At 36.3% G+C, this 16,524-nt stretch overlaps 1 protein-coding gene across 1 annotated transcript in view; it reads left to right on the forward strand.

The window, feature by feature from the left end:
• The first annotated feature begins 15,870 nt into the window (after positions 1-15,870).
• BRPF1 (Bromodomain and PHD finger-containing protein 1) overlaps positions 15,871-16,524 on the forward strand; it is a 34,273-nt gene continuing 33,619 nt past the window's right edge. Inside the window, exon 1 of the mRNA XM_051213100.1 lies at positions 15,871-15,920. The gene's annotated coding sequence lies outside the window, so the exon portion shown is untranslated. The remainder of the gene's footprint in view (positions 15,921-16,524) is intronic.

The raw sequence follows: 16,524 nt of genomic DNA on the forward strand, positions 1-16,524 counted from the left end.
ATCAATTTATTCCGCGTTAACAATTTTTGATCTTTTCGTGCCACAGATCGAATGCTCAGCTTCGAAGATCGCTTGATAATGGCTCCTAAGTACAACATTTCGATGTGAATTTTTCAGGAAATTTAGCTATGCAATAAATACTTAGATGTTCTATTTTGACAGTGTGTTATCAATGGGTGTTTTCTTTCCAGTGTGTCAATCCAGGTTTTTCGCTTTATCATACATCTGGAAGCACTAATTTTATCTTGGTACATGAAAACTTTTAGGTTTATTTATTCATACGGATGACCTATTCTGATCGCATTCACATACTTAATAAAAGTATCGAAAACATACAACTTGCTTGTTCCTTCTGATTCAAATTATAAACTGACATCTTTTCTACCATAGGTATAAATGTATCCATAAGACCAGTCAGGCCAAAGCCTGGCGAAAGCTGTTCTTGTAGCACTATAGGCCTGCAAAAATAATGAGAATCACCCTCATTTATAAAATGTATATTGAACCTTCATCACTCAGTTTTACAACGTATCCACCAGTAACTACCTCTCTCGTAGCAGTGTTTACCACTTAATCATGACGGCTTTCTAATCGGAAAGTATGATATTCCACTACTTTTAACCTGAATTATATTCTCGACTGAAAAGCTTATTCACTGTGTTGGGACATGCCCTTTACTTCACTTACGTAATTTAGTTCACAGTCGGGTGTTTGTGTACGCAAGACTTCAGAAAAAATTTCAGTCAACCAGACTGATGAGCGAAATGAAGTTCTATGGGAATACATCAAGTCTAACGATATTAAAGGAGGGGTCGAACCAACTTTGTAGTGTTCGGGGAACTTATACCGAAAGACCAAATCTTTCGGCCTATTAAAATCCTTTGAGGCAAAAAATAGAAACACCTCCAGTACAAGCTAACTTTTATCCCATATGTAATATACCTGCCCAAACATCTCTACATCAGGTTCTTCACCAGAAACCACATCCCGACTGGTGAATTAATAACCCGCGGTGTGAAACGTAAGGTACTGTTTAGAGACTTGTAAAATCTTTGTGTCCTGATCTATGTGCCCCCTGATTTCATTCTTCATGATCTTAAATAAAAATACCCTACAGAACTACAAATAGACGATCAAAATGAGAAAAATGATTCCCAAATGCTATCACACTTTCAACACTGAGAGATAAATGACCTCCAAAACCATTGTCGCCAGAGAAATTCAAAATATTTATTTCAGCAATACTCGTTATTGCAGAATTTGTTCCTCCTAACTGAACTTTGGTTTGTTCGTTAAACTCCATTTCTGTATTTGTGTGGTTAATTCTTTCGACCTTGGATTTTTCGCCTCACTCCTGCTTCTTAGTTCCATTTCTTTGACTCTTGAGGATCTAAGTATTTAAAGGTTGTAACAATTCCTGTTGCGATAACTCACAAAACTTTAGAGGCATAAAGTAACATACAAATAAATCGTCATTTGGTTCGGATTTTTTTCAGCCTAACATTATTTGGTAAACGGTTGAAATTCGGCCGATTGTTTCTATCCTTATCAACCTCAAGCCTGGGAATTTACGTTTAGTACAAATGTTGATGGAATAGAAACTATTTAGCGGAACATATAATCAGGACAATGTGATGAAAATAAATTACGTCTGATAGTATATGAACTGTCAGAATATATTAGCGCTACATTATTTACCTTTGGTTTCACTTCAGCTCCAAACGGATTTGGAAAATGTCACTACTCAGTGGACAGTAGTCGAGACATTTTGACCATTATCTAAATAAGCCAGCTCTGTAATTGATCTTAAAGTTTCACGGCACAGAGGGTACGACACAGAGGGAACAAAAAGCTGTTTCTTATGTTTTGGATCCAAAGGAGATTAAATTACTGAAATATTTAACTGCACTGTAAATGTAGAGATGAAAATTGAATATCCGGCAGTAAAACTGATAACGTTATACAGAGCGAATTTCATACTCAAACAAATAAAAATTGATACGTCCTCTTTTCTCAGTATCTCTAACTGCGTTTATCAGTGTGCATATATGTACCGAAGCACAAACATTATAAGAACATAGAAAATCGCAAATATTTGCATTTCCGAGAACTCCCCACATAATTTGAGACTGAAAACGCAACGGCTCTGAATATTGCAATAGCTCTCATTTACTTGATACCAAACATGCCAGGTCCTTAAAAAACATCAGCAGACGAAAAACGCAGCATCTATCAGATTTACTGAAGAAGCAGCGGTTAGAAAACTTCAAAACTGATTTGTGTACAGAAACAGACAGAGACAGCTTATATGTGAGTTAAAAGTACCAATACACATACACCCTGACTTTTGACAGTAAGAGAGAGAAATTATTTATCGTACGTCTCGACTTTTATCGAGGTCTTTTCACTACATGTTTGATGTTTTGAGAAGGAATTAGACAAATTTTATGTGATCTTTTTAGGTCGAATGCTGACTAAGATGTTTTCTCGAATGTAAAACAATTGCCTATGTCATTGATCCACAAACTAAATAATATGGGTCCGATGACTGAGATTTGGAGGACAGCACTGATGATATTTTGAGGGTAGGAAAGATGTTGGCTTAATTTATCTACCTGGGCTCCTTTCTTTAGAATGATGATATCCGGCAATGCGCTTTACCTGTTATCCCTAATAGTTCTAACTTTATTGTTGGAAACGAGTGTTGTACTGTGCCAAACACTTGAGAACGTAAAAGTATGGAGTGACAAACAGGTTCCTTTAACCTTTATTGTTTATTATAAAACCAAAGTGTTCTAAATAACAGGCTTTTAGAAATGAATATGTGTTGCAACAATATAATCAGTGCTTGTCTAGATGATTGTTGGTTATCACTTTAACTACTTTTCTGGTGGCATTGATTCTAACCACACGATCTTTGAAGTTGAACATAAAATTACTGAGAAGATCAACATTCAACATGTTACACTTGAGGGAGATCGGCAACGGTGAACACGAGAAGAATTGACCGTTTATCAGTGCCTGGAGGATCCTCGATTTGGTGGTGAATCAACGTCACGTTGATTCTCGTGGGAGAGTAGTGTGGTAGTTTCGTGCCTGTAGATAACCCTCGTGCTATTGATAGAAGAAGCCAGACAAGTAGTGAATAGGTCTTTATTTAGATCTTCGCGCAGTCACAGAGGAGCGTGGGATTATTTGTTCAGACAAACAAAGCCTCTCAACATTCAATATAAGATAATAGGAAATATAACGCCTATACAAAATAAGGAGGTGAATGAATACTTGAACCGTAGTGTTTTGGCACATACTTAGTTGTTTGAGGTCAACTCTCAACCAACCAACCTAAGTTGTTACATTACCTTCCCCCTAGAATCGACTTCCGTAGGAACATCGGTTCGATTAACCTATCTATCAAAAACATATTAGTTCTGTTTTCTCAGCCCAATGGAAAATTATCAACTTGATTGAGTTGCTTTTTGAATTCGCCGTTAATGCCAGGGTAAGTTGTATGGGTTCATAGTACATGCTCACAGGGAATTTCTTCTATGTTTCCCTCCAACCTTTTCTTACTTGTCTACCCTTTTTATGTTTTTGATTAATATCACTCAGCAATTGTTAAGGAATACCTAGCTTATGTATCCAGTATTTAGAAAAAATTGACGTAACACTTATATATCAAAAGTAAAAAATCTGAGGAGTTGTGGGTAATATAGTACCGCAAACTATTCCTTTTTGGAATGTTTTTCTTAATTAAATGAAATAGGTGAGATGGTGTGAGAAAAAAATTTTAAATAAACACGGGATCTTATTAGATACGTGGTTATATTTTATTCTGCAGCCAAAACTGTCAATATCCTTGACTGACTAGTCGGATAAACCCAGCTAACCGTTTTAGTCACTTGTAAAGATTTATAGTTCTTACATGTCGATAATTTACCGTTAGATTACCTGTTGGACCTTTGATTTAGTTAACAAAACTGTGAGACTTAGAAGACAATGGTTATCCGGCTTCGCCTAACTGAATTCCATTCAAACAGTTACAAATAAAATTTATGTATTTATCCAAACAGTACGACTGAAACCAAATGCAATACCAAGACGCTACAATTAAGCACTCCTCAGATTGTGAGAGTTTGCAAGCAAGTTGATTAAACATTATGTAATTTCGACAATTTTCTACTCTCTATCACAAGATAACCCTAATCAACCAGATCGATATGGTGGATGTGTAGTGACATCATTTCCTAACCACATGATTCATGAAACTAAATATTCTTGGTGAGGATACATAGAGTGTTTTTGTGCTGACACTTACTAACCTCCTCCGAGTGTTCAGTGACTAATGTAAGTCCTCTCAGTTATTGCATATTCGGCTTCAAGGACTGTGTTACGAAACCAATGTCACTACAAATGTTCGGCAGACACATTTAAGTTTGATCAAAAGTTCAAGTTTACTGATGGTATCAGTATGGGATAAACATCGAAAGTAACGTTATCGGATGCATACTTGAATTTAACAAATTGACGTACACATCGATAGTTAAAAAGCTGAAAGAGAAATGATGACGAATGTGAGGAGTATCAAAGTGAATCAGCGATAACGAGTTGATATAAGAACAAGAAATTTCTTTGATTACTTTGGAATTAGAACCACACTGCTAGTAAGAATACTAGCAATTATAAAGGACTCGTAGTAATTTTGAACTGAATTGCGTAGATCTGACATTTAATGAATTAGAAAAAATTGTAATTTACTAGAGCGAACCATGAAAGCCATTTAGTCTACCCACTCGAGAACCATGGCCTCATAATATTGGATTAAACTTGCTGAGATAACTAGGTATTTTCAATGACTTATCAGACTTTAGGGATCCAATAGGCTGGCATCTTTAATGAACCTCATAGTGCAAATCCAGCTTTCCAAAAAATACTTCTACCAAACTCTGGCTTGTCAAACACCTGGTGTGTCTACGAAGTATGGAGTGATATAAACAATGATGGGTCATGCGCTGTGCTTAAATGTTACTGTTATTATTGTTAATGGCTTTTTTAATATTATATTCCTGACACAATATATAATTCTTGGCACAAGGTATTGCAGCAAGTTCCCTTTCCTTATTTTTTGACCGATCCTGGCTGCATATATTGAGTGATCTCCGGTTGGATTTAGGCAGTTTCGAGAATCGACATCTGAATAACGTTTATTCTTTTCAGTACACATTACTAGCCACTGTGATTCCTATGGTTGTACTCTTTTGTAACTTTTACAGAGAAAATTGTAAACTTTTCATAACGCACCTGAATATTCTATGCGATTAACAGACATAATGATGTGTCAAAACAAACAAAAACAGATGGTAGGGACAGTTAGTCCAGAAATTCAAGCGGACGGCATTTGGCGATAATCCGCTCTGCTGGAACTTCCAAGGGAACTCGCTATATAAGTCTATCGACACTTAGGGAAATTTCCGTGCTTAGCGAACTCAAGAAGATTCAACACAGGACTCCTGCTCAAGGTCATTTTGATGAAGTAGGTTTGAAATGCCCTCCATAGACCAAGCAGTCTTACGTCTAGCCATCAAACAAATCACTATACAAATGCGTACGACCGTATAAGTGTTCTTGTAAGGCCTGTCAATCTAAATACTTCCTCGCCATCAAAGAATTATTGTACGTCTCTGAACGACCGCACTAATAATCGTAAGCCGCCGTCCAGTTCTGTATTGCACATAAGTCCACTTATGTATAACAATTCTCCTCACTGTCGCAATGCAACCACACACATTAAAAAGATTCTAATAGAACATATGCATTTGAATAATGCCATACAAACTCGTCACAACAGATCTTTTAAAGATAACATTAAGAGCCATAAAAATCAGTTTACTGACACACATGACGTATGTTATTCTTTTATAAATGATCTCAAGCACCTGATTATCTCTAACTCGAAGCAAATAATAAACCTACTTGGGCACAACAGAGTACGGAGCCCAGAAAATCACATGAAAATCAAACCCCAACTGGTTTTCGTGATGTTTAATTAAACAAGTCAGAACACTAGGCAGTGCTCCAGGGGTATCGCGACACTTAAAAATTTATATAAGTAAACGTTTATACCATTCGGGAAAAAAAGTAGTGAATAACATTGTAGTGCTTAACCACAGTTATGTTGATAATATCTTCAAAATGGGCCTACCTGAAAACAAAATGTGGGCTCCAGTAGTTTCTACAAAAAATGTAGACAGCCATTTGTGTATCAGAATACTGTTTCCAGAACTATATTTCATAACAACACATAATCCCATACTTTCAGCTTCTTTCTGAACCAACTCTATTTGTCAGTTCAAAATTACTACGAGTCCTTTATAATTGCTAGTATTCTTACTAGCAGTGTGGTTCTAATTCCAAAGTAATCAAAGAAATTTCTTGTTCTTATATCAACTCGTTATCGCTGATTCACTTTGATACTCCTCACATTCGTCATCATTTCTCTTTCAGCTTTTTAACTATCGATGTGTACGTCAATTTGTTAAATTCAAGTATGCATCCGATAACGTTACTTTCGATGTTTATCCCATACTGATACCATCAGTAAACCTTAACTTTTGATCAAACTTAAATGCGTCTGCCGAACATTTGTAGTGACATTGGTTTCGTAACACAGTCCTTGAAGCCGAATATGCAATAACTGAGAGGACTTACATTAGTCACTGAACACTCGGAGGAGGTTAGTAAGTGTCAGCACAAAAACACTCTATGTATCCTCACCAAGAATATTTAGTTTCATGAATCATGTGGTTAGGAAATGATGTCACTACACATCCACCATATCGATCTGGTTGATTAGGGTTATCTTGTGATAGAGAGTAGAAAATTGTCGAAATTACATAATGTTTAATCAACTTGCTTGCAAACTCTCACAATCTGAGGAGTGCTTAATTGTAGCGTCTTGGTATTGCATTTGGTTTCAGTCGTACTGTTTGGATAAATACATAAATTTTATTTGTAACTGTTTGAATGGAATTCAGTTAGGCGAAGCCGGATAACCATTGTCTTCTAAGTCTCACAGTTTTGTTAACTAAATCAAAGGTCCAACAGGTAATCTAACGGTAAATTATCTACTCTAGGATTCCAGTGCTTGAATTGTGAGTTTTTAACTCTTTTTAGGCCTGCAGCAAGCAAGGACATGCCAGGCACTTGTGTCACTCGGTTGCATGTTACTTACGAAAGTAATAATAGTATTTTATTCTCAAATAACAGTTTGTTACATGAGGTATACCAGTTTACAAGCAAGATCAAATTGTTGTAAAGGAGACAGATTTCACTCTAATTGGTTTCTCAGTTGGTTGATATTTTATATTATACATTGGTCATAGAATTATGGGGAATAAAACCTCTGACATATGAATGTGAATAATATTGGTAAGACTCGGATTGTTAATATGACAGTTGGTGCGCTTTATGGAGGTTGCGTTGTGACTTGCAACAGTCGGTCGAGAACAAATGGAGGCGCAGGTCGAATTCAACCGTGTCATGTGTTTTCGGTGGTAGTTGTCGAGGGGCTCAAAAGGAGGATAAGAGAGAGACAGGCGGAGCAGACAATGCTCATGCCTATTGAAGTTGATTCATTTGTTGTGGAATAGTTACTGTTTGACTGTTTAGTCTAGTTTTCATTTATCATCGTAATTTTTAAGCAAGGGCATTGTAATAGGTTAAAGAAAGGAGGCCTTAATTTTGTATCAGTGGACAAAGAACCGCATTAATGACAGTAGTTCAAAAAGGAGCCGAAAGTATGGGATTATGTGTAGTTTTAAAACATAGTACTGATATCAGTATTTTGATGGACAAATCTCTGTCCCCCTTTTTTGTCGAAGCTGTCACAGCTTTTTTTTAGTTTTATAGTTTTTATAGGGTCATAATCAGGCTCGATTTTTAGCGATTTTTCCAGTTTTGCTTGTGATAGGGTAGGATGTAAAACCGATTCAACGTCACAAACACGATTTAAAGAGGTATTTCGCATAATAAATTAGTATCAATACCATTTGTTTGTGACATTCCACTAGACTATACGGAGCCTTAATTTAATAAAGTGTTCTGTCCTGCAGACGTGGGTTTATTGAAGTTACATTCCCACCATCATATTTTCTGGTCAGTAAAGCCACCCTCAGGCTCTCTTACGTTTGTGGCGCATATTATTACTGCTTTAATATAAACCCCTTGTTAGAATACACTGTCTCTACTAGTTCCATACTACAAGCAAATCAGGTGATTAAAGCTTCTGCATTTTGGGGTAGATATTCATTTAGTATGTCACACCTCTATGAAGATATATAATGGTATAAGTTGTAAGATACTGGTCAGATTATGTGTGGTTTAGAGATGGTAAGGACAGATAACAAGTCAAAGAACATGCATGAGTTTAGAATTGCAAATTTTCAGAGCAAGAAAACAAAACACTCAACAACTCACAAGAATTTAGGACATTATGAGCTTCTTATAGTCGACCGTAGTTGATCGGTATCCATGAGATTAGTGAGTTATCTGTCTACTTGTAATAAAAAGAAAAATGCAAGAAACTTAAGAAGAATAATACAGTTTTAAAAATTAGAGAGATGCAGAATCTGAAAGTGAGGAGCAGTAGTATAGGGGATGACTATTAATAATTGAGTAGTGGAAGAAGATTAACCATGTGTTCTACCATTTGGTTGTGTTCATAATAATGATAATGAGGGTCCGTTATGTTCACAATCGGTGTGGATATTAAGCGGTCCATAATAAAATTCCTCATTGGTTAGCTAAAGTTCAGGGAAGCTCTTTAGATTCTAGTAACAAGGATATTAGGCTTTTGGACCTGATGATAGTGTCACAGTTACGGATAGGTATTGGCAATCTATTCTATAATAAACTATACCACACTGTAAAAAATTTACAACGAATTGGTTTTCGGTGTTTCACTGTAAGCAATGTGTATGCGTTGTTTCTCTGTGTGCAGACTGGGTCATGGATCATGGTTGGACAGAAGGTTAGAAATGAGAGTCCATATATTGCTTTGTAGAGAAATATCAGGTTGTTCCTTAGTCGATAGTGTCACAAATGTCCTAAGAAGCGGTGCTTACATCTATCTATGTAGTCGATAGTGGAGTCACATCCTAGCAGTTGGAGACCTCGGACACCTTACACATTTATCTTGTTTGTGGTATTCATGTTCGAGAACATGAAAGAGCAATATTCAAGGGAGGGTCGTATACATATTTTGTAAAGAATAAGCTTAGTCCTTATAGTGGAGGAAATTTTCATTATGAAACCAATTAGCCGTCTTGATTTAGAAATAATAAAGGAGGCATTCTCTCCCTGTGTAATTAATACCTAGATCATGTAATGATCTGAGTTTTTGGACTCTACTTTTATTTAAGTAGTTCGTAGAAATGTTTTCCAAAATGCATATTCACACACTTGTTTAGGTTAAATGATAATTGCTATTTTCCGCTTCAAATAGTTAGGTTTTTGAGATCAATTTGAATCCGGGATGCACTTTCACTTAGAGCCTCCGACTTGAAGCTGTATACTATTTTGAGAAAATATAATTCTATTCCATGGCAAATAAGTGCTATTAATCCGTTTTGTTACCGATGTATGCGTCTAAGAGCAGAGGTGAGCATAGGCTTTTATGTTCCTCAAGCTGCCCTCATTTTATTGATGTATCAGATAGTTCGCTTTGTGGATGCGAATTAGCTACCAAGTTAGATGCAGTTGTAAGCTCGAGTAGACTAACTTAATAGGCTTGTAGAGTATGGTGCCTGGTGTTCTAGTGAACATTCTACAAATTATCATAACTTTATGAGTGGGGTGGACGAAGTTCTGTCCGATGAATATTTAAGTGGTGAAGTGAGACTGATACATCTGCTCAGACAATCTACAACGGTAGAGACTACAGTCATTCGGTACCGACGATGTCTGCCACTAATAAGAGTTATAATGAAGATAGGTATGGAATGCACCAAATCATCACGCGTAATTGATGAAAAACCACGAGGGAAAATGGACGCCACATTAAAGATAAATCAAAGGATATGGATGACTTCTTGTATAGCCTGTTAGTATTCAGAAACACTAATTTTCCTTTTGACATGAGACAAATTGGGTCAGTGACTGTCTTGGAATTAAGAACTAAGAGTTCGCATTTCCGTTTCCAGACTAGTGAGTGGAGATGAGCTCTTCAGCAAAAAACAGGTACTTTAAAGCAGCCATTCTAAATTCCTAAATGCTGAAATACTGTAGTATTGGTTAGTTGAACAGCAGATTTGCAAGGATAGTCCAAAATACGATGAACCACGACAAGGCAGTCCTTCATATGAGAACACAATACGCTGAGACCAGTTGTTTAAATCCGCAAAAAGAGAATATCCGTTGTATAAAAAATAGTTCCCTCTAAAGCCCTACTAGATGGAAATGGTTTATGCTAGAAAGACACACGAGAATGAATTTTCTGCTTGGAAAAAGAATATTTGAGTCTTGGTTGGGAAGGAGATTCTGAGAGCAATATGAACGGCTGAGCGGTTTAGGCGGATATTATGTCAAACATGCCAAGTACGTCAAGGCATAGTAAACCATAATAACCCTTTTGGCTAATTCGGAGATTTGTTTATGTGTAATTTCAATTGCAGCTAAGGGACCACCTTTATTTAAAGAGAAAGACGAATTTTAGTTATTGATTTGTATCACTGTGCGTAAATTGGCACTCAGAGCTCAAAATTAAGAAAACTACCTATATAACTTCCCCGTCATTTCCCGAGACAAACAGATAAACAAGTGATGCAATTTTATTGCATAAAATAGTGAAACTATTATAGTGTGCTCAAAGTTAGAGCTGCTCTCAGCCTTACTAGCTGACGCTTGCTTGGAGGTGACCTGCTGTTGAAATACCAGACGGTACTCAAGTAAAATGACAACACGAACTAGAATTGCGGCAGAAACAACTGTGCTAGCAAACGTCTTGTTGAACTTCAAACGTTTATCATAACTTCCGTAGTTTAGATTTGAATGTGGCAGAAATATAACTGAGATAAAAGACATCGGGCTTTTCGTTTTACTTGGGGCCATTAAGTCTAGATATCGTTTGGGAATATATCACAAAAAATGTAATGTGATATTGACATTAGAAGAAAAATTCTCATACCATTTAAGACCACTTGGAAGAAGTTCGGAGTAAGATCAGTCGGTGTTTGCGAGGTTTTTGATAGAATCTATAACAACGTTTACTTCAGTAGAACTGTAAGAACATTTTCGTGCGATAGGTTGGGAGGTCACAGCTTTTTGATAACTGCCTGAAACTTCAAGACCAGTATACTCAGTGTATGTAGGAGTATTTTGTAGGAAAATTAGGCTCATTAGGCTAGCTTTGCCAGTGTCCTTACTGATTATCTATATCCATCTATTTGTTTCATGTACTTCAGAACAGTTTGTGAATTGAGAAGGAGGACCATGCAATAAATTCTAAATGACTGACGCCGTGATGAAATCCCCACTTGTTATTTCAGCTGTAGGTAGTGATGATAAAGATGAGAACATTTGGTTTAAATGTGAGTTATTTGCATGAATGAAACCTGATAGTCTACAGATGCAACCGATTGTAGAATGTAGGGGAACTTAATTATCTGCAATGGCGACTATAGCATCATATAGAGTGTCCTGGAGTAGTGATTAGAAGTAGTGGTTGGTGAGCGTTGCTTCATATCAGAATGATTGGATACTTTCAGTTTCCATATATCTTGTAGATTATATTACTGCTGTGGAGAGATGCATGCTTCAAGTTATGGGCGTCGAAATTTTTGTAGGTTTTTTTCAGAGTATTTGACGTGATTTTTCACCAAAGTGAAGAATGGTTACATCTTGTAGCGGCATTTCCAAGGGAAGAGTTCCGTTAGGCCGAGTTGTTGGGTCTTTATCGATATTCCTTGGAAAATATTGGGGTATTGGACGGCTATAACTGACTCGAAATGCGGAAGTAATGGAGTTGTTGTGTATACTACTTATGTCGTCAAATATAAATATTATGTAACGCAAATCGAAAGTGGAAAATTTGGCAGCAGAAGGCTATGAAGGTCAACTTTAATAAAACAGGAACGGAATTAGAAAGGATTTGTGAATCTGAAGAATCATACGGAGTGTAAATAACAGTTGATGGAAATTCGCAAATGAAAGATACAAAGGATGGTTCTTTCGTGTCTATAGGTAACCCTCGTGCTATTGATAGAAGAAACCAGACAAGTAGTGAATAGGTCTTTATTTCGATCTTAGCGCAGTCACAGTGGAGCGTGGGATTATCTGTTCAGACAAACAAAGCCTCTCAACATTCAATATAAGATAATAGGGAATATAACGCTTATACAAAACAAGGAAGTGAATGAATACTTGAACAATACTGTTTTGGCATATGCTTGGTTGTTTGAGGTCAACTCTTAACCAACCAACCTAAGCTGTTACAGTTCTTATATTTTACCAAGAGATTCTATAATTTTGTATTAAAATGCATTAGTTGTCCTCACATGTGTTTTCGTTCATTACAATGTTTGAGCTCAAGGAGAACGGCTGTAGATATTTTATGTACAGTTTTGACATTTTGACTGGGCGTCACACTTGATTTGCCTTAGTTCTTGGAGGTGCAAAGGATAGAAATGAAGGGTTCGAGGTGTGAGCATCGCCATGACTATTGCCAGTGCATAGACTAGGCTTGTTGATTCGAAATTTTTTTATTATTTGACATTGGATTGATGACCTGTGATTCGTGGTTTTAATTGTTTTAAACACCAGAATACTTCTAAGTAATTACTGACTATTAGGGAAGCGATCAGCTTCTGTAATACTACCAAAGTGAAGGAGAACGGGATAGTAACCTTTAGTGAGATATCCATGGAATCGTGCTAAACACCAAGGTTTTGAAAATCCACACTCTTATAGTAGTGTACGTTTAAGAGACTTCGAGTTCTCACTATCAAGTATATCATACTCAGTGGTATTCTGAAACCCTCGAAGTTTTTAAACACTTCTGAGGATATGAAGTCAATTATTTCCTCGTGTTTTTGGAATTTCAAGATCATGGTTTTCTGTAAAATTGACTGAATATTTGTGCGGTTAGAGATCGTGAATAGTTTGGGTGAACTTGGGCTCCACTTGACTACTCATAGAATTGCCACTACTGAAAGTATTGGAGTTTACATTGAAATTGTCATGATCGTTATGGTTGCGTATAGACTTGCTGCAAGTGTCTATTAGATAGTCAACCTTTGTATACTTAGTTGAAGGAAGGAATATATTTTCCGATGGATGATCAAGATCTACATCAATGGACTATTTAGTTCAGGCCGACTTACAATCTATGGACTGTGATACCTGGTATCCGTTTGTGGGTTTCCGAGTGCCTGGAGTTGCCTACACTTTCTAATAAGTGCTCAAAGCAAGTGTAAATTTTAGGTAGATCACAAGGAGTAACAGATGATGTCGAGTCACATGTTCTAGGATTTGTTGTATTTACAACCATAAGCACGATACAAGAAATGGAGAGGTCATGCCAAAGTTCATAATGTAGGTTGGCCACCGCCTTTAAATGGTTTTATATAGTTCTCTCTAGTGGGAGATTTAGATTTTTCGCAAGTAATATCGGCCATGACGTAGGTTAAGATATGAAAATTAGTAGGATCTGAACAAACTGGACGTTAACCTTTAGAAGTCAACTTAATCCGTGATAAGTAACTGAACGTATGAGTGGACACAACATTCATTGTGAGGTACTATACGTACGTCAATCAGAAGAAAGAAATGAACTGTGAGAAACGTAATGCAACAAGGGGATGTAGTTGAGTGTTCAAGTAAAATGTCAAAATAGCGAAAATATTTGAATATAATAATTAGTTTGATCACTACTTTTCAGTTAAACATACCTTTAAATAGAGAGTTATTAATAAATATATTTTTTGTTATATCCCAGTGAGTTTGAAAGTAATGTTAGAAAGAACGTGCATATATGACTCACACCTATTGATATTTGGTTATCCGTTTTCACTTATTTGAGACTTCTATAGCATCACTACAAACTATGATTGCACAAACATTTATTCTAACATAATATCTCACTGCAATGACAAGTTATTCTTTCTTAATTATTCTCTACTTTATTTTTGTTACTAATTTGACAATACATGAATAGTCGTTTATTCTTGTTCTGTGATCATAAACACGCTTAATAAACTATCTGTGTATTCCACGTCTCCATTATTTCTATTCTCTTATTTTCTCCTTTTTCTTCCTCAAAGTCAACTCAATATTCTTATCAATTACATAAAACCTGGTTTACCACTATTATTCTATCATCATTGTTATGATTTTTCCTCTTTTTCAAATATGAAAAACATAATGCTAACATTATTGAAACCTGTGTATCATTGCACTTTTTGAAGAAACCCGAAATGGTTACTTCAAAACACTAATGTACACATATGTTTGTGAACAATAATAATAACATTCCACCGACTACACAGTACCTACCTTACAATATAAATCAAACCAAAAATACGGAGCAAACACATTCAGCTAGTGGTTTTAGTTCCAAATGCAGAATTTTATGACTGACGATGTCTAACCCCTTTGAGAAACGGGGCATCATAGATGCTCAGGATGATGATGTCCAGCTATCCCATCTGACCAACATGTTAAGTTCATGTGATTTATTTTTGAGATTCTATGGCCTTCATAACTATATGTAACAAAAAGCTCATGGTTGATGAGTACAACCTTCTTGCCTCATACATGAAGTTACATTTAGAACTTTTTCCTTTTCAGAGGGCAGTTTGGCCTAGGAAATGAACCATTTGAAGCAGTAGGAGTAAAGCAAGTCTGTACATTCTTTCCAGAACCTAGGTTGGATGCCATCAAATCATGTATATTTTTAAGGGTTGAACTGTTTCAGGACCTCTTTGGTCCAAAAAGATTAAAAATCTCAACCGCTGCGATTAATATAAAATAGGTCAGGGGAGAGACCCATAGGTACTGATACGCCTCATTAGGAGCAACCAGGTTCGGAGTCCTTAGCCAACCACTTAAAAAGCTAGAGTTTGGGAGTTTTGTATGCTTGTAAAATCCTGATTCAGAAGGTCTATCTTGAAATGTGACCTTCTTTTTATGATGGTGTACAAAAGTCTAGTTTTGTATTTCATAGGCTCAGTTAAACGAGGCTGATAATTCATTTTTCTCTATTTGATTTTGAGGAAACTTTTACCAAGTATTTTCTTGTGAGATCATCAGTCTTTAATATCAGGGGAAATGTGACATTTATTTTTGGCTGCAGAAGAGCTCCCAACGACTATATTTAGGTGCAAGAATTTGGAAAGATGCATCTGTAATGTCAGGGGAATCGCGTTCTCCAGCTTTAAAGTATGTTCCTGGTGCCATTTCTGACTAGCTCGGAATTCGTCTTGCAGAGTTATTAAATGACGTCCATAAGACCATTGATTGAATTAAATTAATGAACAGTATAAGGGCATATGCTCTTAATGAAAATATTTTCAATGAATAAAGTAGGGTTCAGGACAACTAGATCAAAAACTTAGACTGTTTGATTGGGTATTTTCACTCCATTCCCAGAGTCTGATTATCAGTCTCTCGACGAATATACAAAATATTCCCGGTCAGTGAGCCATTTCACTAGGTCTTATCTACCAGACACCAGGTTTTTATCTTAAACAATCAATTGTTAAAGCATCAGCAATAAATAAGGAGTTTGATAAGCAATGGCTCTTCTTATTTGATACACAACTATTCTTTGCATAAACAATGTATATTGGAAAGTTACTTTCCTCTTCAGAAGCGGTATTTATGAACTTATACGGTACTTATTGAACATATGGTTCCATGGGATTTGAAAGGTCAGTTCTTAAAGCTTATATCGTTCATGACCAGATTCAGGTGTAAAAAGCGTAAATCATCATTGACTCTAATCCTTGCCGTCCATCCGATACCATAGGTTTGAAGAGATTAGACTCAAAATGTGATTTAAATATGAAGTTTTGGATTAGTACCTGAATATGTTTAGTAACAGGAGATTACTCCTTGGTAATTAAGAACTAGAAATAAGATGTTCGTTTTTTGCGGGTCGTTTTACTTTGCGTGATCGATTCCGCGGATATTACTGTCTCGGATAGTTTAAACTGTCCTTGGACTTCGTAATATTTTGAAGATGGCTTTTTATGTTGATAGCTGCATTTACAGTAGATAGCTGTTTCCATCAAAAGCCAAAGAATGTGCCCTCGTTTCTGAAGGACCTTGACAAGAAAAGTGCTTTCTTGTTCTTTTCATAACGTGTACAAAGGCGGTTGTTCTTGAAGGATTTTCAACCTAACATTAAGTGCAGAACTGTTTTTTCGAAATATCGTCAATATGATCTCCTTCAGTGATTATAACGGCAGGCGGTCATTTCGTTTTTGATATCTGAAAATATGGATGTTAGTCGCGAGAATGTCCAATACTGCC

The sequence above is a fragment of the Schistosoma haematobium genome, chromosome 3 (genome assembly GCF_000699445.3).
Source record: "Schistosoma haematobium chromosome 3, whole genome shotgun sequence".
Lineage (NCBI taxonomy): Eukaryota > Metazoa > Platyhelminthes > Trematoda > Strigeidida > Schistosomatidae > Schistosoma > Schistosoma haematobium.